This window comes from Lonchura striata, chromosome 1 (assembly GCF_050655825.1).
Source record: "Lonchura striata isolate lonStrDom1 chromosome 1, ASM5065582v1, whole genome shotgun sequence".
Taxonomy (NCBI): Eukaryota; Metazoa; Chordata; class Aves; order Passeriformes; family Estrildidae; genus Lonchura; species Lonchura striata.
This window is the reverse complement of record NC_140703.1, coordinates 106070299-106097922: the sequence shown is the minus strand read 5'-3', so window position 1 is coordinate 106097922 and position 27624 is coordinate 106070299. Positions and strand designations below refer to the sequence as shown.

Here is a 27624-nt window from a genome sequence, read left to right as displayed (position 1 = left end):
GCACTTCTCCACCTCTGTCAGGCTTGGTGCTGTGACCACGTTCCTGGGGAGCCTGTTCCAGTGCCCAACCACCCTCTGGATGTTTAACTTGGGGATAGAACGTTTAGATTAAAAATTGACTCCTGTCCCAGTGTTGAAATTCCTTGAGGGAATCTGGAGAGGCCTTTGACCACAGAGAAAGGCAGACTCTCTGCATATAAGGTGAGTGGTAATGCTCCATATCATGGATGAATTTGCATATAATTCCATTTAGCTGAAATCACGTTGGGCTGAGGAAGCAACATCCTTTTGGCATAAGCAAAGACTCCTTGAAGAGATTGCCAAGCCTCAAGTGCTTCAGCTGAGACCCAAGTAAAGATTCTCTAACTGAAGCATCAGAAGTCAATTTGTAAAGGTAGCTGAGCAGAAAGATATAGGAGTCTACAGTTCTAAAAATATGTTTTATAGCTCTTGAAATAGTTTTTTAAAGTGTATACAAGTCCATATATAAATATGTGTAAATCTCTTCCTGGCAAATATTATTTCTGAAGTCAAAAGATTTTTTTTATGAAGTCAAAAGTTTTATTTTTCATGAAGACATGAAGTGGGTTTGTTTCACCTGCACTGTTCATAGAAGAGATTTGACTACCAGAATATCAAATGGAAAAACAGGAAGACCTGTTCAGAGCTGATTTAAAATATATATAATTAAATGGAAATCAAGAAGGCTTGAAGAGATGTAGAGGTGAGTTAAATCTGACCCTGAGAACAGAGCAATAGTAGCTATTAAGACAGCATTGGTGCTCAGAAGCAGCAAAGTCAGCATATAAAATATGTGGAGTTAAATATTTGGTCTGATATTTTTTAAGCAATAAGTAAAAAGAACTTTCCTCTTTCTATGTATAAAAATAGTTGTCCTCTTTTTTTTTTTTTTCCTTTAATTGATTTTCTAAGAGTTTGATCTGCAAGACTTCAAACTGAATCAAAGAAAAATATGTTTATATGAATATGGATAATGTGGCAGATACAGATGATGTATTAGAAGGACAGAGAGAGGTTTAGGGATAGATAGAGGTAAAACCCTAATATAATATGTCATCACCAGCAGAGGCAAATAAATCCTTATCCCACCCTAATGATCAGATCACAGCCTTAATAACATGTTCAGTTTTGGTCCCTGCTATATAAAAAGATGTGGACACAGCAGAGAGAGTCCAGAGAAAGGCCACAAAGAGAACCAAAGGACAGGAAATGTATGAGCAGAGGCTGAGAGACCTGGGTTAGCTCAGCCCTGAGAAAAGAAGGCCTAAGGGAAATTTTGTCTCCATGCTCCAGTACTCACAGGGTGGCCACAAGGGTGGAAACTTCCTCCTTTACAGGGAGTCCTGGGAAAAGGCAAAGGGTAATGGGTACCAGTCATTCCTGGGGGGATTTCTACTGGACATAAGATGAAAAATTTTCCCATTGAAAACAATCAGCCATTAGAACAATCTCCAGGATTCCCCAAAACTGGATTATTTTACAATTCAGCTAGATAGGATGCCTACCCATTTTGTAGACCATTCTTTTGCTGAGAAATGTTGGACCAAAGGATCCTTTAGGTATTTTCCAGCTTGGAACTCTGATTCCATGACTCAATGATACATCTGGCCGAAGAAGCACTAAGATTAAGAGAGAGAAGGCCAACATGGTGCCACACAAAAGCATAAAACCGGATTATTTTATGCTTCCATCATGGGAAAGCCCAAATTCTGCTTCCCCAATGAAATTGCTTCCTCATTAGCACTATAGGTCAGTTTGTAGCCAATTCCTGTTTTTTTCATGTGGAGAACAACTGAAAAGGGATAAGTACTTTATTATTCACTGCACTACAGTGAATGTTTTTCTTTTCCCTACTTTGTGAATGATTCTCATTAGAGATGAACAAGGGAGAGCCACGTATTTTGAACTGTAAATAAAAAGTGTCGCTCTCTTTTGTGCAATTAATGATTGAACGTAAGGAAGAGGGGAAAAAAAAAAAGAGTAAAAAGAATTGAAAGAAAGTCAGGTATAGAGTGCCCTCTTTTGGGCAACAGGGCGCAAGGACCTGAAAGAAGCCAAGGATGTTTTCTTAAATATTGCAGTCACAATTTCACAGAACCTTGAAGGCAAATTCATGCTTTATTCATCTAAAAGCTAAAATGCTGACTAGGATGAGTACCCCACTTAGTTAGAGATCAGCTACTCACCAAATATCATCTTGTAAATTCAAGCACAGTCATGCTACAGTACAGGAGGAGAATTATAAAAACAAGACCTGAGCAAGCACTGCAAAAATGAGAGAAAGGAAGGTCAGCAAAAGCAGAAGTAAAGCAACTGCCCTCAGCAGAGAACAGAATAACACAGTGTCTTAGAGGTGTTCAAGAATTTTGTACTTAGATAAATGCCACTATAACCTGTAAACACTTGTTCAAAGGTTTTAAACTTCAACATTACCAATTAGTTTAGCTCTCCAGGACCTTGTCAAGCTTAAAGAGAGGAGTTATGTTTCACTGGTTGTGAAGACTGTCAAGGAAAGATTAAGCACTATGATCAAGATATTTGTCAAGGCAGATGTCCCATGTCCAATCCTTCTGCTGTCAGGATTAATCGAGAAAAGGCAGTCATTCCTCCCCATGGAGAGCTGAGCAATAGTTGTGGAGACTCACAACTGTCATGAGCTTATTTCCATGCACTCTGTTCCTGGTCAGTGGCTCATGAGATAAGAAAAAGTTTCATTTTCTTGGTACCACATAGGTCTATCCCAGCATCCATGTGCTCCAGCAAGATGGGCTTTAAATAATTGCTTCTAATGGCATGGGTTCAGAAAGAGATATGTTACTAAAATCAGCACTAGCACTACTGTAGGACATTTGCTGCACTCGAAAGCTGTCCTTTTAATACTGGGCTTTTAACATGACTGATGAGTGAGGAAACAAAGCAAACAGTTGAATAAACATAATACAGAATGGATATGTTAGAATAAAATAGATCATGTAGATCATGTTGGATTCAGAACCCTGATAGAGGTAAGGCTGCTCCATGTCCTATGTCTCAATTTAAAGTGAGGCTAAAGATGTATTCCCAGCAGGGACATGCACACACTGCACACACACACACCACATACATCCCTACATGCACAATTATATACACATAAATATATACATATATACCTGTGTGTTTCTGTGTGCCAGTGGCTGGTTTCAGTCTGCCAAGTAGCTATCCCTTGATCTCAGCTTCCTCAGCTACTGGAACCTGGACATATGAAACCCCAAAGTGATCCCACTCCAGTTCCTAGTACAAATCACCATGCACGCATATACAAACATATATGTAAACACAAACACAAAGAGCTGGCACTTCCCAGGTCCCAGTAACCATCCTCCTGTGCCCTAAGCCTCAGCTTTTAGAGGTACACAGGCACTCTTGCACTCATAGTTGGCCCTTAGAGACCCCTTTGCTCCCAGGGACAGAGCTGCTCCAGCCCATGGTCTGACTGCAGTCGCTGCACTCACACCTCCATGCATGTACACATGCATGTACACATGTATATACACAGAACAGAGGGTCACTGACCCAGTTAGAAAGCAATTTAATGAGAAGACAGGACAGACTGCTGAGCAGGCACAGGGCGTGGCCAGACATACAGGCTGACCAGCCCATAATTTACGTACAACAAGCCCTTTTGTGTTGCATAACCCTCAAATTTCCCATTCTTGTTCCTTCCTGAATCATCTAAACATTTCCCTTTTTCCACCTTTGATTCCTCCCCCCAAATGCTGTGAGATGCCAAATTGCCTTTCCCCTGCATCACACTGGGGGTCTGGCCCCTAGGCAGTAGCCAGAAGGTGATTCAGAGTGCTGCTCCCAGGGTAACAGACTTCACACTGGACACTGGGGCTGAGCTCTGCTGGGGCAGCCCTGGGAGAGGCACAGACAGGTGGTGCTCCCTAAGGAATCCTCAGTTCCACTCCTACCTGCCACTGTGCCTCTGTCCTCCTCTGGGTTTGTGCAGGTGGGCCTAAGGTGGGAGCCTGGCAGCAGCTGGCAGGGCAGGGCACTATCTGGGCTCCCCACACTGCTTTTCTCCCGAAACCTTTATCACATCCCTGACAGCACGCAGACATGCTGCTCTTCAGAAACTGCAGCTGCTATTTTAGATAGCACTAGCACTGAAGCCAGTGAAGTATTTGAGTGTGGACAGTTCCTTATGTGAATCCTGGCAGGGACCCAAAATATCCTCTTACTGCTCCCAAATTCAGAAGGGGGCTAGACACAGTAAAAGCCAGTTAACAAGAAGGCAGAGACTTGTCTGAGTCCTTGCTATATTGTCAGAAATCTCTTTCTATGTCTTTTCCTCTACAGCTCTCTGCCCCTCTCCCAGTGCTCCACAGAGCTGTCCCCAAGTATTGGCAGCGTACAAAGCCACCAGTTTGCCAGGTGCCTGGGGCACACTGGTTCACCACCACCCTGTACAGAGCACCAACACCTGTCACCAGGTCCAGAGCATCATGCTAAAACAGCCCCAGTGGAATAAGCAAACATGAAAGGCTGAGTAGCCCAGCTTAACCTGCACTTAGCACAATTCATGTCCTGATTTACGCATGTGAGACATATGGGATGAAATGGGAAAATGCATCTAACAAAAAAGGGGCTGTTTCTCTTGCTCCACTCTGATTGACAGCCTGATCATTCCTCATTCAAAAAGGTGGCACTGAAACATTAAAATGCCTCCTGCAGTATAACAAATGTATTTATGTGATCTCCTCTGACAAGCAAGTTTGTGCAGACTCATTCACACCGAGCCATCTCCTTCGCTCTCTAAAGTGATTAGGAGTCGATAGACTTTAAATGCTCATTCCTGGTTGTAGCTGTTCTGCATAATAATCTACTGAAGAAGAAAAAAAATTAGGGACTGTTTGTAGCTTTCAAATGTTATTTACTAACAAAACAGTCATATTTTCTATAACAACTGCCACTTCATTGGGTGCATATGTTCTTGATTCAAAACTATGAAGCAGATTTAACTCAACACCATATGGTGCGATGTGAACTTATGTGGTTTCTTTACCATTTTAAAACAGCAGTTATATTGCAGAAAGTGGGTTTTATTCTCTGATGTGTCTTATGTTCAGAGAACATTCCACCCAACAGTTTTGAATCCCTTTCTTTCTCTTAGTTTGACTTACAGATATAAACTCATGCCTTTGCTGTGCCAGGCAAACCTGTCAGAGGAGTACTATTTGGATGAGGAAAGAAGGGCACAGTTACCAAAACAACTGGTATGCACAGAGCTGTAGCAGTTTGTTTTGTAGTCATTCCTTTCCTGGTTTGTGCCCACGGCAAAATGACATCTGCACAAATGTAGTAAGCAGTCCCTATTTTCAGGATGTGCTAAACTAATAATTCAGTCCTAATGAATATGTCATTGGAATCTAGCAGCCTATTTAGATTGCTGCTTCCGCTATTACAGAGGAATTGAAAGCAGAAGTGATAAGACTTTAATTTGCAATGAATAAATATCATGTTAAGGGCATGGAAATGGCAGAGGGTTGGAGACTGTAGTGTGAATGTACAAATTTCCTCTGTTTTCTGAGAGCTCTGAAAACACAGATATAAATATCCTTTCTTCATTTATCATGAGGTTTATACTTAGTGTTGGCAAAAAATTAAAATATATTTTTAACATTTTCAGTTAATGCTGTGCTAGATTAGTCTTGAGTATTATGCAGTGTGCCTGCAAAACTGCTGCTTTTGAAAGAATGAGCAAGCCAAGCAAACTGGAATAGCCAGAATGAAATTTAGTTGTAACTGGGAATCAGTACCTGCAGTCTTCATTCTTCATTCACCCTGTCTGCACTAATGACAGAATATATCACACTTCAATGAGGTAAAAAGGAGTGGGCCATTGTTTGCTCTCTTCATTTTTTGTAGATAGTCATGCACACTTTATGATTCAAATTATAACTGTTATTGAAAACACAGTTTAATTAACCCAGAAAACAATTTTCACAGCTTTGCAATCCACTAGTCATCCTATGACCATAATTTGGAAAAAATTTTTTTTAATCATTTATGATTAACTAAATAGTTAAGAGAAAAATAAGAAAAATCTCTGGAGATCTGTGACTTACGCACAGGAGCACATTTCCTGAGTAAATATAATGTAAATATATATCAATATGAGACATATTTATGGGACATATGAGATATAATCTCTCACCCAGATGAGACTCATTTCCCCCTGACACAGGCAATGAGTGAGGTGATATAAAATAACCTCCATTTCTTGGCCATGCCCCTCCCACTACTGCAAAAATTAACCCTGTCCAGGCCAGAACCAAGACACTGGCTAAGTCTATTCTATGGCCCTCAAACAAAACTTAATAGTTATTCAGAAATATTTATTCCATGGACTCATGTTCTTGGTCACTTCTATTATGCCCAGTCCAAGCAAATTTTTGTCATAAGTAAAATGTTAGAATACAGTCTTTGCTGCTTTTACTGTGAGTATGAAAGGCTGAGGTACAGGAAAAAGCAAAGACTGGAAAAAAGATAACTTATTTCTGGATGGGGTTAAAAAATGTCCCACGTTGAAATGTCACAAAATTATAGCACTAAAGTCACTCATAAACACAAAGGTGTCATCCATCAGTGCGAGGCATTTAAGGTGCTTTATTTTTACTTCACTGCCCAAGCATCAAATCCAGGGTTTGTTCAGTCATTTCTAACAAGAATTTTACAAGATCTTATAGCTTTAAACAAACATTGCCAATAAATACCAAATTCGTTTACGCAGAATTCATTTTCTCAATGGTTTTAATTTTAAAAGGTCTCTTAACAAATTTCATCCTAAATTAAATTTCTGTAAAGTCATATATGAAAGATTATCTTCATGGGCATTTGTGCTGGAGAAGCAAAATGTAAGTACAGCACAGGCATCTGTCATTCAGACAGGGGTTACTTTCAGCTTGCCTCTGATCTAACCTCACATTGTTTTTAATGTTCAACTGTCACATCATAAAGGACTTGTATATAAGAGGGGGATTAGACAGAAAGGGCAAGTAGGACACAGGTAATTGACCAGATGTGAGAAGCTTGTCTGCTGAATTTAAAGAACTAAGAATAAAACATCACTGCTCTTCAGTGGAAATCTGGAAGGGGAAAGCAATAGACTGTGGTTTGAACAAAACAATCAGCTTTTCACTGAAGGACACAGGGCTACTTTTTACCGATAACCTTAAGGGGATTTTCTAAGATGATAGGCCTGACTCTGAATTTAAGAAAAAAATACAGGTACATAAAATGAAGTGAGTTAAATCAGGTGCATTTCTAATTAGTACTCTGTTGTAGTACTTGTGGTACCATATAGTAATAGTAGTAGTACTGATAGGACAAATACTGGTGGAAATTAAGAATAATTTTACCCATTATGGAAAGAATAAATAGCTTTCCTAAGGGAATTTTTAAACTATTTTGGAATTTCAAAATTCCTTTGAAATAATTAGCTATCCAGTATTTTTCTCTTCGCTTTGAGCTTTTTTTTACTGGTTGGTCATTTTTTAATTTTGGTTGCAATATTTGAGTGTATCAATATCTCACATATATGTATGTATAGTGGAAGCTCTGCATGCAGAACTTTGGTATAAGCAAGCATGAAAACTCCCTTGAGGGCCAGAAAGCCTTATCCCATACTGGTTTTAGCTCCATCATATATCTACTTTGACTCCTAACTCAGGCAGAAAATAGGTCTTACACTCACTGACTAAAATTTATCTGCTTTTTTGAGGTTCCAAAGCCCTTGGTATTTTGAGAGACAAGGTCCTACTTCACATATAGAACCATAGCTCACAGGTAAAGCTGTAATTATCTTGGAGACTGAGAGATGCTTCAGTAACCAGGGACATATCTGCAGAGATGTTGCACTTTTATTTCTGAAATGTCATTTTGTGGGTGGTTGACTGAGTGGGGAGGCCTTGATTTAGAAGTGAATTTGGAAATGTCAGTCAAGTAGGCACTAGGTCTTTATAAAACGCCAGGTCCCAGCTACTGAGATAAAGACCAAGTTATATTTGCTGGGCTACATAAGTACAAAAGGAATAAACAAGCACGAGTGGGGTCTTTACCTCTGGAGACAAATGCACAAGCAGTGCTGCAGAGTTGAGCATGTTCTGGCTTTGGAATATCTGTATTGTTGCCAAGACCTGTGCCAATGCCTTTCCATAAAACGGGTCCCTGCATATAGAGATCTTTAAAGCTACTTGTAAATATAAGACATCAGTCAAACAGGAAACTGCAGCTGCTGTGACAATAAATGGGAAGTGTTGTGTCTTCACTAAGTCTCTGTTACAGCAAAAGTAATTAGCAAAGCTGATTCCAATTTTTCTTTTCCTCAGTACCATACCTGGACAGTTGAAGGAAACCACAAAGGAAATTAAGGTATGATTCACATCCTAAGCACAGGCTGCTAATGCCATTTGAGATGTTCTAGGGTATTCTGGCTGGCCTTCAGCTGCTCAGCCAGCAGTACACCTAGTTCCCTTCTTTCTCCAGTAATCTGTCAGCCCTCTTCAGATGTCAGGGAAGTCCTCTGGCATCTCAGATAAAATTAAATGACAATGTTTAGACAACTCAGCTGAGTCCTTCAGATTAAAATTTGGCAGCCATGATGTATTTCAAGAGATCATATATTTCCTCAAAGAGAAACAAGAAGAAACCAACATAAATACTTAACCCTGAAGAGGAACAGCTCACACTAAAAATAGTATATCCTAAAGCATTCAGTGCCAGTCCAGCACAAATATAATGAAATTGAACAGATTTTTAATGGCCCTACCCACTTCTGAAAATCCCATGTTATATATATTCAAAACACCTCCCACACAGAATTTCACATCTATAAGCTGAAAAGCCATGCCAACCCCCAAAAAAGTTTGATTCAATCAGCCATGATCATAATCATGTGATCATGCCAAATTTTTCACTATTTCACTATGAACATTCCAGTGCTGCTGACAACAGCAGAGTGCCTTGGAGTCAGATTAATTTCAATGGCTATTTTTCACCACAGACTATAAAGGAATCCAAGATCTAAAGTTTATGGGACGAAACAAAATAGCTGCTCCTTTGCTGAGGATATTTATGTATTTGTTCAGTATGATCATTCCTGAAATCACTCAAAAACAGAAAAGCAAAGAAAAAGATCATCAGCTGAGTTAGAGCTATGCTGTTTTTAATAATCGTTTTCAGAACATTATTTTATCAGTAACAAAAAATTGAATCAAGGGATTAGTATCATAAAACCTGTCAAATAAATGTAAAAAGGACATAAACCTCTAAAATAGATTTCACATAAAATCTCACCATAAGTTAAAATACAGCTTTTGGGCAAAAGGAGAGTCGTATCTACAGCAACTTCCATAAATAATTCACTGCTAGCTTGTAAACAATAGAAAAGCACAGTATGAATGCCAAAGAGGGTCTTTATATGTCATAAAGCCACTCAAAAGTGCACTTGCTGCAGCAAGTCTGACTGTGAGCTTTGATGTGCTGGAAAAGAAACTGCTATGCTGAGGTCATCAGTTAGTAGAAAACAATTTCCCTCATACAGAGAAGCAGACTTACTGCTGTGCTTCTGACACAGACAGATTGGTTTCAAAAAAAAACCAGGACTCCATAATTTGGGCTTGCAGGGGGAAGGAAACCTTCTTCATACCTTCTAAATGACCAAAGCTGAAAGAAAAAATGGCTATTCCTTTAATGGCTATCAAAAGTTAACATGATAGTGTGGTGAAGTTTACACACTGCTGCAGTCACACTTAAATATGCAACTAGTTTGATTTGTGTCCTCTTTCTTAAGTAAACTGCTTCCATGGAGAACTTAAGCTGCTCTATTTGTTATGTGTCAGGCTAAATAATTCAAGTGGCACAGATCTAGAATTCATTTCTTATCAAGGGTATGTTTTAAAAGGTGTTTTCCATTTGAAAAATCTTAACACAAGAGGAAAGCCAATGCTCCTGCAATAATGTTCCTTTCATTTATAGACTGATACAGAAAGTGAATGAAAAAATTCAGTTTCCTGATAAAAGGCTATATAAATATTGAATGTGTATACCCACACTTTTAAGACCAGCCCTCTGAAGAGATCAGCACAGCTGAAACCATAACAATTACAGTAAAAATATCAGAAAAGAGAGCATGGGCACTAAGTGCCCATGAAATGTAAGCTTTAAAATTCTAGTGAAGAAGACAACAATGTGAGGATATATAGCAATTCAAGAGCATGTGATTCAAGGAGCAAAATTATGTGACAGGAAAGGAATAGGTAGAAGATTATTTCTATGTTACAATTCCTAACTTCTTTCAAAATTCCTCTGCAATCCTTTGAATTTCATCTGCAATTGCTCTGACCTATTCCACCCCTCAGAATCTTGTAATTTGTACTTTTTTTGTATGGAAAGTCTTTCCAAAATAAGATTTGGTTGGGGTTTCTGTGTGTAACTTTTAAATGTATTCAGAGCTAGTTCAGATTCTTGTTTGTCCATAATTGAGAAAAACATTCTCTGGCAAAGGAATTACCTTTACAAAGGGAAGGAAGAAATAAATATTCTAATTTTGAGCAGTACAGGCAAATGTGTGGGCATCAGAGAAAGAGACACAAGCAATCATTTGCTTTGTGTCATTTGGATTAATCACCAGGTTGATATTTTAATAGAGTGATTGCAGGCAAAGCTCCAAACTTAAGGACCCTTTAAAAGGATGTATTATATTAATGGACTTTAATAATAAGCACACTTCCAATGGGTCTTAAGAGCTTGTTTAAGTCATATATTGCAACCCAAAAAAAAAAAAAAAAAAAACAGTAAATTTTTGATGCTGTCATAGGACTGAATGTGACTAGGAAATATCTCAATCCAGAACAGCACCATTTTCTCAGAACTATCATTTTGAATTCAAATTAAACTACATCTAAGTCTTTCTAGAACCTCAAATTTTTATTTCTGACATGAAAAGTAATTAAGCCATAAAGAAAATGAAAAAATAACAAAAATCACAACAAAGGTTTATAGTTCTTATTTAAGCCAAGCAAAATGTGAAAATCCATTGTCAAATCATACAACCAGTACTGAGTTGCCCACCTATAATCACTGCATTTTGTATTTATAGCTTGTCATCCCCTCACTAATCTGATCCATCTTCAACTATAATGCCTCCCTCATAAAAAAATTGTGTTCATTTGCAAAGGAAAGGTTCTTTGTTGGAGCCAAGATATAGACAGAGCAGCTCAGCAAACTGGCTGTCCTCTCTCTTAGTTTCCCTTGGGTCCCCAAACTAGATGGGTTTATTTTTCCCAGCTCCGCCCTTGCAAGGAAAAGGAAAGAACATTCCTATTGACATGAGGATGTTTGCTAAGCTGTGATGGCAGCAGGAGCACATAACACAAAAAATAAACAAGGAAACTTTTAAATTTTAAGAGAAGCCACATTCAGCCAGTTTCTAGAAAATCCCATTCTCTATGCATCGTTCTTCTCTAGCTGCACACCTGAGATCATTGATGCTACCTGTGAGCTGGTGAGCACTGGAAGGGAACCTGGGGCTCATTCCTTCTGGATTCTGTTGCTCACTAGTTAGTGTGTTCATTCTCACTTTTTCTGAAGAGAATAAGGAAGCCAAACCAATCAGACCTCCTGTGGTCACAAGGAAAAACATATGTCTTTTGTTCTGAAGTCTCTGCTCCAAGATGTGATGTCATCTGCAAGGGAACCATGACACATCATAGCCTCCAAATTTCTCTCTCTCCCAGTCCCCCTCCAAAAATCACATGCCTAAATGGCAGTAAATTTTTTTTTAAAAGCACTTTTATTGTGTTCATTGTTTGCTGCCACTGAAGCAGCCTGCACTGTAACACTTGATGGCAAGAGATCCATCCTGAGAGTCTTCAAATATGAAAGGTTTTAGCTGCCCTTGCCACTGGGACACCTAAGCTCCACCTCTGCTTTACAGATCCTTCAGGGTGTCTGTATGTACCCAGGCCTACCCACAGGGCAGATCCCAAACACATTCCTGTGAGATTAGTCCTGTAAGGCACTGCAGCCTTTTCTGAGATAAAATAAATTTCTTGGACTTCTCTATGCCTGTGTGAATAGACTTACAGCCCAATATCAATTCTATCAATCCTTTTAGAAATAAGAGTTTAACATTCACCCAGTCTAGCTAAGCTTGGTTCCTGGCACTTATTCACTGAGATATTTCTTTCCTCCTAGTGTTCAACTACTGGAAAGCAGGGTCTCGTTAAAGCTTGAAGAAGACTCATAGAGTCCCATGCTTGGTGAAATGCAAGAGGAAAAATAAGTCACAAGCCACCGTTTTAACAGTATCCCCTCTAATTTATTCAGCTCCATCCCAGTTTAAAGGGAGCCCTGCCTCACTACATTATCCACTCATACCTACCTCATCTCACTGCCACATTCCCATCTGCAGAGCCCAAAACCAGCCAGTCCAGCAGAAGTTAACAGCCCTTGCTCTTAACAGGAAGACAGGAAGCCAAACATAGCTAGAAACAGACTGGAAATGTTATTTCATGGCTGAAGGGTCAGTGAAGGAAAGTGATTGAGTTTGCATTTCTCTGAGAAAGTGCCTCTTCTGGAGCATGCAGTGTAGGCAAACCTATGAATTCCCTCTCTTGCACCTTCCTACCTTCTATTATTTTCTCTGTGCCTCACAGCAACTCAAAGAGCAAAGCTCCAGATTTTAACTTACAGAGATCAGCCAGTCAGATATAATCAGTGTAAGCTTTCTTACAAGTGTTGTCTGCATCTAGTCCCATCTGTGTCTGGCACCAAAGGGACCCAAAAAAAAAATCAGAACAGCTGAACTAACTCTTTATTAAATCTATCCTCTTAAAAATCCATTACCTCCTCAATGTTGCAAAATTACTAACATTTGCATTTGCTGATTTAATCAGTTGTAAAATTACTACTTCTGTAACACAAGCAAGAAAAAAGGCAAAATGGTCCTCTGATGAGGTTCAGGTGAAATTCTTCAGCAACGGGGCTCTGCCTGGGCTTCATTTGCAATACTGTGGATATTAATGTTAAAAGATGAATGCAGGCTACAGATTGCTAATATAAGGGCTATAAAGTTATTTGGGGGAATTAAAAGCCTATTTTATTAGACAAGAATTTGGAAAAAAAAAAAGTGGTGTTTTAGACAATTTTATAAAGTTTGGAAGTATATTTGTTTTGTGCTTTTTAAGTACATGATTTAAGGTGAACCATAAGTGGAGCTCTTTAAAACAAAGGTCTCCGTAGGTCCATGAATTAATGAGTATAAACTGAGCATTGACATTTATCCAACAACTCCATTCAGATAAGGCTCTATTCTTCAGCAAAGTGAGAGAATTTCTAGAAGAATAATGAGTGTCAGCAAAACTGGAGTTTTCACCTGAGGAGTGATGAGATGGAGGAAAGATGTTACCTAGTGTGGCTATCTGCAGTGGTAATGTTCTGAACTCTGAGACACAGGAGGCCGTTTCCCACCATAACTCATTTTTTCTCTGGATGATCAACCACTTCCAAAATATTAACAGGCATTGGGGGCAAGCTTACAGGGGTGTCTATAGGGTGGATAGCAATATCAGAGAAGCTCTGTATTACTGATGGCTTCATATAAACCATGAGTAATTATCACCTTTAACTCAGAGAAAAACAATAAGCCATTATTTTGCTTGACAAATATCTCTTTAACACAGCTCTGTATTCTCATTCAGAGTCAAAGATGCCAGTAAAAGTGGGTATATATATATCCTCATCCTAAAATGAATGTTTTATGGGACCTAGTTCTAGAAAAAATAAATCAGTCTTTTACTGATATATGTTGAATGCTGTGTGCCTTACTATATACAAGGCATATACATAAATTCAAATGTGTAGTAGGAAATGCCACCTCCTGAAAATTTCAGTTTGCTCTGGGGAATAATGCAGTTTAGAGACAAGATATAGTGGCTTAATATCTGGAACAGATCTACATAAGAAAGCTTCATAATAAGGATTTATTTTTGCATTTATTCATCACATGGATAATAGGTGGATTCCTTTTCCCCTGTCAAATGTACTCGGTGCAGAAATGGACAGGGCATTCTATTTGTTTATTTTACATTCATTTTGATAATGTAGTTTAAATAAATATTGTAACACTCTAAATAACACTGTCAGCAAGCAACCCTCCTCAAAGGTTACCCCATGTAATCTAGTTTCAAGGGCATGTTCCTCCAACACTTTGAGGACTTCCACCATATAATTTCTGAAGAAGCTTCCTCCTCCTGCATGTCTGCTCTGTGCATCACTGAAACCTCTCCTCAGTAGCACCATCAGAAGTAAATGTTTCAGGATAAGGACCTGCTGTGGGCAAAGCAGTTTCAGCTTGGGGAATTGCACTTAATGTAATTTATTGCCAATTAACATCAATTTTTAATTACTGATTCGAGTATTAAGAAAAACAATTAAACAAACACTGAGGGAAAAAAATCTCTCATTCCCATCTCTGCTTTCAGTTTCAGACCAATGGCTCTTTTCCTGTCTTCTCTTGTCCTCACAGCCCATGCTGCCTTTGAAGAGACAGTGGGTTGCCCGGGAAACTTCTGGCCCTACACAGACATTTCCTGCTGCTTCTCCCTCCTCTCTCATCCTAGAATCATTGAAGTATCACAGAATGGTTTGAGTTGGAAGGAACTCAAAGATCATCTAATTCCAACCTCCCTGTCATGGGCAGGAGCAGCTTCCACTGGATCAGGTCCATCCAGCCTGGCCTTGAACACCCAAGGATGGGACATCCACAAGTGCTCTGGGCAACCTGTTCCAGTGTCTCACCATGCTCACAGTAAAGAATTTCCTCCCAGTATCTAATCTAAACCTGCCCTCTTTCAGTTTTAAGAAATTTCTCCTTCTCCTATCCCTACATACCTATGTAAAAAGTCCCTCTCCAGCATTTTTGTAACCCACTGAAAGGCCTCAGTAAAGTCTTCTCTGAGCTTTCTCTTCTCCAGGCTGAGCAACCACAAATCCCCTGCTCTGGTTTCTCACTGCCCTTCTGCTCCAGCATGGGTCCCATTGGGCTGCAGCCCCTCAGGGATGTCCCTGACCCCGTGTGCTCACAGCCACAGTCCCCCAGAGTGTCCCAGCTGCAGTGAGGGCTTCTCAGGGGACTCTCCTCCTTCCAGTGGTGTCTCCAGCCACGTTCCCAGCACTGTCCTCCACCCACCTGCCCCATTTTTCCTTCCCAACTCACGCCTGTCTCACTCCCAGCCATGGTCCTGTGGGCTCTTTGGCAGGCACAGACCCCCCACCCCAACACTCCTCTCTTACAGATACTGTGTCTCTCACATGGCTGGCTCTGAGAAAAAGGTCCCAGAAGTTCTTCACTCAAAGTTTTGGTTTTCCACTCAACAGGCTAAGCATACTTTTGAAATAGTTTTGCACAGCTAAGGATCTTCAGGCAAAAAAACGTGTTTTGATAATCCGTCTCTTCATCATTCCATTTGCTGTTTTTGCATATGGCCTTCAGCAAAGTACATACATTTCCTAGCTATTCCTCAGAACTGTTCTTCTGTATTTCAGTTCATAAAATTTGATAGGTTGAGATCATCTCATTTTGTTTTGCATTTTTTATAGGTAGTATACATACCATTTTATAAACAGATGTTTTGATGACATTGCGAAATATCTGCAAAAGTACCAAGAATGCAATAAAAGAAACTGCGTCCTTGTTGCATTACAGTGTGTTACAACAGGTTAAATATCATCACATTAGTTTTGACTCTTTCAGATGATGAATTCTTGGTTCAGCCTTGTGTTTACATATTGTTTAATCCCTGGTATTTTTGCTTAATTTATATAGTGGACTGGGAATGTGTAAAACCTCATACTGATGTATAATGTGAGGAAAGGTCACTTGTGTGCTTAGGGGACAGAGGGCTTCGTGTTGTCATCTGTCATTTCTTCACACAGCAAGGAGCAAAACCAACACAACTAGATTCAGATTACAGGGATGAATCTGTAAGCAACTTGCAGATTTTTGTGCAGACTGTTTCGTGCAAACAGTCTTTTGTGAAGACTGGTAAATAAATAATTGACATTCACAGAAATAAAGATCAATCCACTAATATTTTCAACTGAAATGTTTTCAGGGCTTCTTCACAACAAACGATTTTAAAATGCACCTACTAGAATTAAATTGATTGTGAATGTGACTTTCAGAAATGTTTCCTAATTTGAAATTTTTTGGAGCAACTTGTAGAAGAGATGCTAACATTTTTAAATCTGGATCTCTGTTACAGAGGCTACCACAAGGAGGACATGCTTACTTTTCCTCAATTGTCACCAGCCACTAAAACCTGGTAATTTTCTTACATATGACACAACAAGACAACATCAGAAAATGTTTAGATTTTATCTTTTTATGGATTGATTTTTTTCAATATGGGATGCAAGTCTTTCCAAAAAATTACAATTGCCCTTTAATTTCTCCTCTGCCTAAATGACCAGGAACTGTGCTTGATGGTTTTAGTGAAAGACAGCTCCAGCAGTGCTAACACTACAACATTTCTAGTACTCATAACGAGAAAATAGTTTAGCACAAAACATTCAAAATTAACTAAGGAAATAATGTGCATATGTTCGTTTTCTTTGTGCCTCAATTGCTTTTCTGCAGAAGCTTTGAAAGGATTATCATTTCACTCACCTCTCTGCAGAGCAGAAAGCTCAGTTCCACACTGCACAACAATTGTGTTTGCACAAAGGTAAGGAGGGTGTCTCCTTTATTCTGAATAGCTGCTTATGTTCCCTTACAGTGATAAATAAGTTTCATGCTGCCACTACAATATAGCAGGAAGTGGTGAGAAGGACAAGCAGTGGAGGATTTAATTTATTTCTAATTTAGTTCATTGTGTACACACATTAGCTGGCCTCTTTAAACTTGAGAAATGTCACATCAAAATTTTAAGATCCATACAAATAAGAGACAAGGATGGAACAAATTGCATGTAAAAATATTATTTACGCCAGGAAAGCAGAATCATGCTTATATGTATGTATAAAAATAAGTGCTATTAAAGTCATACTAGAATAATAGCATAACTCATGAAATAATGTTATATTAATGTAATCAAATTAATACAACAAATTTTATTTAGATGCATATTTCTAATTTATGTCATTCAGAACTCCTGTAAAAAGTGTCAATTTCAGATTTTCATTGTTATTAACAATTACTCCATGTGAAAAAAGTTATCTGTGCTTCAAGTTTAATGCTTAAAATAAGTAATGGTTTCAGACTGTAGTATGGGAATAACTCCCTCTTTCCTGAGCAGTTGTGCCCTTCAGTGGATTCTCTAACAAGAGAAGGGTTGTTTTGCTGAGTTGGAGTTGGTGAAGAACATTCCTATTTACAGTTTGATCGACTTGCAATGAAGAGAATCTCTGACTTCTTTCTGCAACTTCATTATTTTGAAAGACAAAAGTCTGTTCACCTAAAACTTCAGCAGGTGTGCCTAGAGAAGTAAAATTAACTCTTACAAGGCAATTTACAGGCATCAGTCTAAGAACCAGACCTGGGACTAATTCCAGAACAGTCCAGAGTTTTCTTTGTCTTAACTCCCTCAAACCTGCCACCTTGTCAATGAAGCCAGACCAAGGAGGTTGCCCTTGGAGCTCAGCAATTCCTTTTGATTCTGCTGATGGGCTGCCAGAAGAATTGTTTCAAATCACAACAGAGTCTATAAGAAGCAGTGTGAGCCTGCAGAGTTTTGCAGCCAAAGTTCAAAAGTAATATTAGCAAAAATATTGAGGAATTATGAAGGATGTGAGACAACTGTCTCAGAGAGCACCGCTCACCTCTGGAGCATGGGACTTGTAACAGCCCCTTATTGTCCATTGAGTGAATCTGGGTTGGATTACAGACAGTTCTTTTGTGATCTTTTTGAGTCTTTGGCTGCTCTCCTACATTTCTTAGTTTATTTCAATATACACCTCTCATTTTCCATAACCCATCACAAATGGGTAAAATGTTATCCTTAAAAACTATTACTTTGCACCTATGTCATCATATTAGTAGCTGGCTTCTGAGTTTTCAACTTGGTTACTGTAATACTTCATAGTTACAAATCAAAACTCAGCCCTAAGTTACAGCTGATTTGAAATCAGGTAGTGCTTTTCTGAACAGGAAAATAGATGAGCTTGGCATTGCTGTTGACTCCTGAACCAGGACCAAAAGTTGAGTCCATTCTTTATGAGCATCAATCAGTGCAACAAAGATGTCTCTTACAGTGCGACCCCTTAAAACACGAATGGACCACAGGAAAAGTTCACAACTTAGATCTGAACCTGGTGTTCAGCCCACAGTCGTGAGGCCTCTCCTCAAGGAGGCTCCACACTGAAGCAAGAGGAGAGTGTGAGGAGTCCTCCTCCTCCAGAGCAACCAGCAGCAGAAATAACAGGTAGTAAACTAACCACAGCCCCATTTCCCATTCCCCAATGTCACTGGGAAGGAGGAGCTACACAAAATCAGAAGTGAAGTCAGGGAAGAGGTGAAGAGGTGAAAGAAGGTGTTTTTACGATTTGGTTTTAGTTCTCATTAACATACTCTTATTGAATTTGCAATAAATTAAATTAATTTCCCCAATTCAAGTCTGTTCTGCCCATGACAGTAACTGATAACTGATCTCTCCCCATCCTTATTTCAATCCACAAGTCTTTCATTATATTTTCTGTCATATGTCCTGCTGAGGAAGGGAGTGAAAGAGCAGCTTTGGCAGCAACCTGCCACCCAGCCAAGGGCAACACTCCATATTCAGGAACCAAAGGAAGTAAATATGGTTTGTAATTGGAATGACTATAATTTCATGCAGGGCTTTTGTCAGGATATTTTTGGGCAAGAGAAACATTTGACTTCAAATCCTGCCTCGGGAGTGTTTCAGCATACTGTTGATCTGCATCATTAATTGCAGGGGAACTGAATGTGCAGGCATATTATACACACATATATTAGTTTTTTTAATAAAATGGCATACAATGCTATCTGCTTCCTTTAGTCAAGTTCTGCTGGCCTGTTTTGGGTCACCCAGGTTCATGGGGCAAAGGTACCATGCAGCGGTTGCTGCATCACTCAAAGGCAACAAAGCTGAGAGGAGAGAAAAAAGACTGTGGCAGCATTGAATGACTGAACACTGGGCTCCCATAGCATCAGGACAAAGGTAAAAATGATAGGAGACAGAAGGGATGAGAAAGAACCTCACAGTGTGTGTGCTGCAGAAAAAGGAAAAAAACAAGGAGGAAGGAAAGAAAATGTAAGTTAAACTGATTTTGACAATGGCATATTCAAGGAAAAGAACCAGAAAGGAGATAAAGGCAGGAAAAAAGTTTTATGTTGTTCCATCAAGAGAAATATCTTCAGGAAATTTCAAGACTATAACACTATCCTAGAAAAGCCTTAGAAACTGTAGAAAGGAAAAGGTCAAAAATTCACACCGTTAGTTTATTGAAGAAACTGTGGGATATTATAGGATCATAACCATGCTGTGCTAAGTAGAAAAAAAAATAATGTAAAAGAGACTGAAGATACATTTTTAACAGCACAGCCTGCCTATTAATGATTTAAAATTAAAATGCTGATATTCATGAAATAATTTCTCTAAGAGCTGAAGTGCCATCAAACACAATACACAGATGAAACGACTGGAAATTATGATCTCTGCTTTTCAGCTTAGGATTAGGTTGGACAGAGGAGAACCTGGAAAGGGCTGTCATGTCCATTTTGGACCTGTGCCTGCTTCAACAGCATCAGAACTCTATTCCCACTAGAGCACACCTATGAGTTTTTCAATACCCCCACCTTCAGACAGACTATGGAAAGCCTTAGTTCATTTGTCTCCACTTTTTCCAGTTAAGGTGACAATGCTTTCCATTTCACTTAATTAATAATCAATGTTTAATTTGATTAAAAGCTTAAGGATTCAATTGTGTTTATTAAATAATTCTTTATTTTGGTCAGTTTTGTTTCTTTAATGAGGTAATATTCTATAATTAAATCACTTAATGCAGAAAACTGCCACATATAATTAATAAGACCATGGTCCAAAATGACTCAGAATAATGAATCCAAGACCCAGATAATTAAAAATGCTCATGACTAAAATCTGTGACCTATTTCCTAACCACATTTGGAGTACAAGGATGATCTTTCCAGCTACACACTGCAACAGGCTCTCTGTGTGACCTTGGGCAAGGTACAGAATCTTGCTGAGACAAACTTCCTTATCTTTGTTTTAACAAGGTCTTCAAGTCAGCGCTTAGGGGCAAGGAGAGGCATTCACTCTTTACATGCATAGTGCTTAGTAAGAAGGGATTTTCTTGGTGCTGTCAGAAGATAAATAATAAGAGTAAGGGAAGGAAAAAAAACTACACCTTCCTCACTATCCTTCAAGGATGGCTGGTTAGGGAAGTATGAAAAGACCAGGCAAGGACTGTGTGGTCTCTCTGCCTCTGTCTCACCCCCACAAAGAGCACTTGATGGAACTCATGAGATGCATCCTGGTGTTTAATAGCTCACATTCTCAGTGGGTTTTGAACCCAACTTCACGTGTAATCATCACAACTTCCCCTGCAAGGACTGCTGCAATTTAATTGCACACAGTGTAAAAAGGTACTTCCATTTGCTTATTTTCCGTATCTAGCTGCTATTTTTAATTCATGCCCATCATATAAAGGTAAACTATGCAGTTTGCACTATGAAGGCAAAGAAATAAACTTGCTCCATTCTTGTCCATTGCATTTATTATTTAACATTAAAATATATATATATCATATCATCCTGAGTCATCTCCTTCCCATCATGTTCAAGTTTTTCCTGGAAAGAAACCATTCTACCACTGTGATAAAATTCCCTTGAGCTTTTTTGTTTAAATTTCCCTTTTTCAAGAAACATAAACACAAACTATACACAGTGCTTAAGATGTGGTACACCACACATCAAATGGCTTAATCAAATTTTATATTTTGTTCTCATTTCATTTCCTAACCATTCTTATCAAACTTTATGCTCCTTTGACCACTGCTGAGAATTTAACTGATGTTTTAATAGCACCAGCTACAGTAATTTCAATATCTCTCTCCTGAGAGGCAATAGCTGATTTAGAAACCATCATTCTGTATGTACAATTAAGGATGTGTTTCTCCATGTGCATCTCTTTGCATATATTGACCTTGAATTTCATCTGCTGTTTTACTGTCCAGCCACTCAGTATCATGAAATCCTCTCGTAATTCTTTTGCACTCAATTTGAGAGTTGACTGCCTTAAGTAATATCTCATCAGCAGCAAATTTTGTCACCCTGTATTTACTTTCTTTTCTAGGTCACTTATGAATATATGGAACAGCTAAACTTCCTGAAATGCAGCATCCATTGTAATTCCTCTGCTTATCTGTACCTTTTGTCTCCCTTGACGTAATCATATAACCACATTTTCCCATCTCTGCTTTTTCTATCAATTTTGCTTTTATTAAGCCAGAAGAGAAAATTATCTTCAATCTCAAGACAGCTTAGTTTTCTTAAACCTTTTTGATGAAGGATCATGTCAAAAGCTATTTGGAAATCCAAGCAGAGCAGCTTGGTAATTATATTCATATATCCATGACTCCTTCAAAGAGCTCTGGGTTACTTTTGAGGCATTTCTTCCCTGTATGAAACTTTGCTAATTCTTTGCCATGTGTCATATTCTTGTATCTATACAAGAAAGGCTACATTTTTGAATTTTATTTACTTAAGTCAGATGTTTATTATGGCTTTTATACCAAAGTCTAGTCTGTAGTCCTCTACATTGCCTTTGTCATTTGCTACTTTATAGCTCTTTAGGGTAGGAAATTATTTAGTCAAATATACTACTATTGTGATTGATTCTCAATTTAATTTCAAATTTCTGTTCAAATGCTTGAAAGAATATCATCTGGGATTTTTTATTTATTCCTGCTCATTTTACCTATTTGTCTAAAACCTTTTCGGTTTGAGAAATTCAACCTGACACTTCTGTTTGAAATGGTTTCTCATACTCATTCTTTGCAAGAAATTCCCTGTGTATTCTTGTAGAAAACATAAAGGCAAATAACTAATTTGGCTTTTCTGCTATAGGCTGACCATTTATGCCCTGAAAATCTGTCTGTCCTACAAGTGCTCTGATAAGATTCATTTTGATCAATTTGAAGAGGGAAAAAAAAATAATAACTGCATATTTTACCCTGGGCAGCTCATTCAAAATATTATCATTTATTCCACTTTTGGTTTTTTTGCTTGTGTTTTTAATCTGGTTTAATTCCTGCTATTTTCTAGCCACCTCTGCTGTTCAGCTGTATTTGGGGAGTTTTTGGCCTTTTCAAATATTTTTTGATACACACAGAATACAGTTGGTATCTCTGACTGTCTTTTAGCATCACCATACCAACTGCAAGGTTTTTAACCTTTTGCCTGTAACTTTTAATCTCCTTTTAACAGGCTACTTCCATTTTCAGTGACATTCATTATTGTATAAATTATAATTCCTCTGATTCCTCAGCTGGTGTTCAAAATTGAGAATTATTGTGTGTGGTTATTCTCAGAGAGAAACGGAAAGTTTCTGACCAGGCAGAAGCCTGAGAAACTGTTGAGAAGAATGTAAATAAAGTTCTTTAGCTCTCTTTTTGTTCACATTGTTTATAGGTAGGTTTTACTACTGTACATCATTCACTGCACACCAATAGTGCAAGATGTTTTCACTTCAAGACCAATAGAGTTGGTCTGCACGAGCTCTGTATAAAAGACCCATGTATTTTAAAATAATCAGAGTTATACTCTCAGCCTTCTGAACAAAGTCTACTCATTCCTGTCCTGCCTCAATTGTGAGTGCCTTATTTTGACTGAATCTGGAAGAGCCCCAACAGGCCTGGCTGGGGTAGAGAGGAGCATCTCAGCCATGCAGTGACACCTGTCCAAAACAAGTGCTACTGGCCAGGTTACCGTGCAAGATGCCTGGAAGGCGATGGCAGAAGTGACCCAGTACTTACAGGAGAGCAGTGCTTTTCTGAATGAGCAGCTGGAGGCCTGACAAGATATGTGAGATCATTCAAACTTTGTCTAAGTACCCAAATCTCACAACTTGGAATTCATCTCCTTGGAAGTTATTTGGCAATCTGAAAGATGTATGTGCCACAGAGGCATTTGACAATACCTGGTTTTCCTGTCTACCTGGCCAACTATTGCAAAAAGATGCAATAGTTGGAAATTAAAGCTAACAGAAATATAGTGTTGCAGTGAATATGTTGACTTTGGACAATTTTAAGTTTAATTGGGATTGTAACAGGCTGTTGCCTTCAGATCCACAGCCCTGCTTTTCAAGCAGGGGCCTGACAGACCATGCACCACCCCCAGAGGGGAACCAGTGTCCCCACTGTCCCGGGTTCTCAGTGAGTTGCTGCTTGCTTCATGAAGCCTAGAGCACTGTGGCAAGTCATAAAAGTTCTTGGCTTTATGATAGTCATGATTTATTAAAAAAATATGGATATTTATCTAGTACCGATATCCAACTGTGACAGACAAAAACTCTCTAACAGTTTAAAGTTAGAACATGTGTGTTTATTTGATGCTGGGCAGTGGGTGGGATAGCTCCCAAATACACACTGCACCTTCCAGGTGATTATAGAGTCTTTTTATCCATACAAGTATTGAATACACAAAATACAAATACATATTCATAATTTTGGTACATCCTATTCCCACTTTGTATGCTAATCACTCCAAAAGCCATTCAGCATGCGTAGTTTGTCCCTTGAAATGGGTCAGTGTCCCTTTCATGGGGAGTGGTCCCAAAATGAGGAAGTAAATGAAGTCTTCCTCATTCTGACTTTTCTACCTTTTCAATGCAAATATGACAAATGAACTCTTGGTAGAACTCCCATTCCTTGTCTTCAATTGGTTTCAGAACAGAGGAGGCCCACAATTGTCTTATGTTCCTAAAAGCTATTTGTCAGTTTCTATATTCTTCATTATAAACCCAGCAAACTAAACATTGTGCTGACAAGCAATCAATTATTAGTTAATGACTAACTCCTAACTTCATCAAGGCCTACTCATTTATTTTAATTAACTCTAGTGAGGCTTATTTCTAATTAAAATCTTAGCTCTTCTAAAATCTCTAAATTCCTTAAAATTTATGTTTCAGTCAATATGCCTTACAGCTCATCCCAAACTGCCCAAAAAATGAGGGTGATTGTCCAAAAGAGTCAGGCTGGGCATATCAACACTATTTGCAAGGAAGATTCCTCCCTTCAGAGTAGTCTGAGGGCAGCATGATGTGCCCTGGATCATCTCTTAATATCTGATAGTTGCTGAGTCTATCAATATTACATATCGAAGAGATGGCAGTAGAAAATTCTTATTAAATTTTCTCTCTAATAGTCTGAAAAAACATCTTCCTAATATTTTATTGCACAGGTCACTAAGGAAATAACTGCTATCAAGATGATCACAATTAAAGCAATAAAATTACTGATGAGACAAAGAAACCATGGCAGTTATTTTTATATGGTATATAAAAATATCAGCTGCTACAGAATTTTCTGTAGTGCTGACAAACTGATTCTTACCTTCTGTGGTGGAGAGCATCAGCACATTTTGTTTCTATCTTTCAGGTCATTCTTCCTTCCAGAAGAGCTGCTATTTATTGACAGCAGTTATTCAAAACATTTTTCTCATGCCATTTATATTGGAGTTTTACTTTTGTGTGGCTTTCTAGATGCCCAGGATCTGTTAGATAATGCTCATGGAGTGCTGTATTGTGGGTGGCCATAGGTTAAATGCTTCTTTAAAAACTTCTCATGACTCTAGTTGAATGAGTGTTTAGTGTTTTAGAAAATTTCCGATGATTTCTAAATAATTTCTGATTCCAGAATTCACTGAAACTTTTTTTTCCATCCTAAAAGTTTAACAGAAGGTTTCTTTAAGGAAAAAAAGAAATCCAAGGGAAGGAGCTGGAAAATTTTCAGAAAATGAGATTTTGGTCACTGATGGAAAAAAAAAGTGGATGCCCAAGTACTGGCTCGAAGACAAAAACTCTTTGTTTAAGGATGAGAAAGTGGAATTTCAAATTGCACTAATTTAAATTAGTGCTTAGGTTGTATGAGCATTTCAGTCCCATCTCTATCAGGTAGATTTACATTTTTAAAAATCTAGAGATAAAAGATAAATGAGCAAACCACTGCATGAGCCTTACATTTCAGTCAGCATTTTGAAGACCATTTGAATTGTAGGATTGAGGCCATGACAAATGGTGGGTTTGTCTGTGTGTTACAGATACTCTTAGTATTTTGAGAAGGAGGAGATTATTTTCTCTCTTAGCAAAAACAAAATTAAAATATATCTCTGCAGACTGTTGCCCTTACAGGGGAGGTATGTGCTTTTAAGTGTCATACTTTTACATAGTCTTGATAATCAGTAATGAAGAAAGTGCAGAAGATTACAAAACAACATAATCAAATGATATTAATGAATATTTCAACCTACAGACATTTCGAAGTTTTAATTAAAATTAGTAGTTATTGGTATTGTAATATGTTCAAGAACATACAGGCAAGTAATCACAGACCTCCCAAATGGGCTACATTACACATGCAATTAATTATGGAAGATGTTGCTGCTCAAACCACCCTGGGATGTCTGAGATTTAAAGCAAGTGCTCAAGCATTTCAGTACAGAAGACAGCTCCACTAACACAGCCAGCACATTAACTTAAACCAGATGCTGCATTGCTGTGATATGGCTCAGATCTGTTCCGCTAGCAACAATTTTTACTCATCTTTTTAATAGCATAAATACTTCTTCTTTTGCCTAAAGTAAAATCTGGTATTTTTAAACACAGGCTGTGAGAGCTTGCAGGACAAAAAATAACCCACCTACAGAGATGTTCTTTTCACAATATGCCCTCCACCGTGCAGGGAAAGAAAAGTTTAATCAAAGTACAATACTCATTCTTACTTTTCTTTCTCTTTGACACTGCCTTCACCCAGTGCTTCCACTCTGATGCCCTTTCATGATTCTTCAGGTTTTCTGAAGTTAATTTTTTACCTAGGAGCAGGTCTGAAGGCTCCTCACCTTAATATGAGGGTTTGTAATAGTACCTCCAGCTCACATTAAGATGGCTTAATTTAAAACATGGAGTTGATTAGAAACTGCCCTGAGTATACTTTGACCTACTGCTACCTGTGAGTCTGAATACACATTTTAAAATATCTTCCATGTCCCTCAGTGAAATTAAATCATTAATCTGAGAACTGAATCTCATACTGAGCTATTCTGAATAAACCTCTCTGTCAATTCAATCCACCCAAAGCTTACTGTTAGGAAAACTGAGAGTCTAAGAGCATTCAATCTTGTTTATAGATTTGAGGCTTCATGCACAGCAGGATCAAATATACTTAAAAATAAATGGGAGTGGGGAGGAAGAATGGAGCTTTTCTGTGACCTTTTCAAACTCCTTTCCAGAAGGCAAATGCTCCACTCTTAACTTGGCAGGTGCCTATCTCCAAATGGGCTCCTAAACACTTTCCAGATTCCTTGCTGGATAAAAAGATTCTAAGTGATTTCTGAGACTGTTGCTATTGATAAGAGTTCTGCTACCGAAGCGGAGGGGAATATTAGACCTAAGACCTTTCCTCTACTTCCAGATTCAAAATGCTACTCATGTAAACCTGATGGTGCTGGAGGGTTGTTATTTCCATAAGAAATTGAATGGATATAGGTGTGACTTTGCAAAAAGCAGCAATATCCTATAAGCTTATCCAGGCTAATTTTCTGCTACAGGATTGTGGCCACCATGGATCTCAGCAGCTGTTTTACAGGACAAGGTGACTTGGCTATGATTGTCAAGGATGAAGCAATAACCTAGTTTGGAACATTTATCAAGGCTTTTATATGATATTAAAACTGAATTGTAAGACATTTAAAGTCTTGTTCCATGAGATGTCTGAGCTCTTAGCTGTCACAAATAATGGGATAAAAATCCAAAGAGCCAATATAGTAAAAAGAGATGTGATCTACTAAAAATATTGTCCTACCTCTTTGCCAGCTTGAGAAATATACAAAATTTGAGGCGAAGCAGTATGAGACATATAGCATACCAGCACTTTTTATTTTTTGTAGTCCTTTGGGGTAAGATGCTGCAGTTATGCTGTGTAGAAAATCTGTGTGTTCAGCTCAGATCAGCAACCACTTTCTTCCAAAAATGCAAGGTACCTCTGAGCAAGAGAGAGAGGCAAATTCTCCAGCGTTTTGAACCCTGAATTATAAGCCCACTGTTTTTCTCTCTAACCCCTGAGAATACAAAGTTATCATTATCCACAAAAATGTATGTCAAACTCATCCTATTGAGACTCAGACTGCTTGTGAATTCTGGGTTGCTTAAGGAAATATCACAGAGGGAAATGGCAGAGTACCACTGCAACTGAGCTCCTGTTGCCTGTAGCAGAGAAGAGCTGTCCATACTTTGAAGTGCATGCTGAAGGCCATAGTCCTCTAGACAGAGCTGCATGGGCCATGGGGGACAGCTTTCAAAA

The 27624-nt window shown here is 38.5% G+C and overlaps 1 long non-coding RNA gene across 1 annotated transcript in view; it reads right to left on the bottom strand.

The window, feature by feature from the left end:
• The window catches only part of LOC146768808 (uncharacterized), a 45549-nt gene extending 20920 nt beyond the window's left edge, over positions 1–24629 (bottom strand). The window contains exon 1 of the long non-coding RNA XR_014956797.1: positions 3171–24629. This is a non-coding gene — a long non-coding RNA (uncharacterized LOC146768808). The remainder of the gene's footprint in view (positions 1–3170) is intronic.
• Between the last annotated feature and the right edge of the window lie 2995 nt (positions 24630–27624).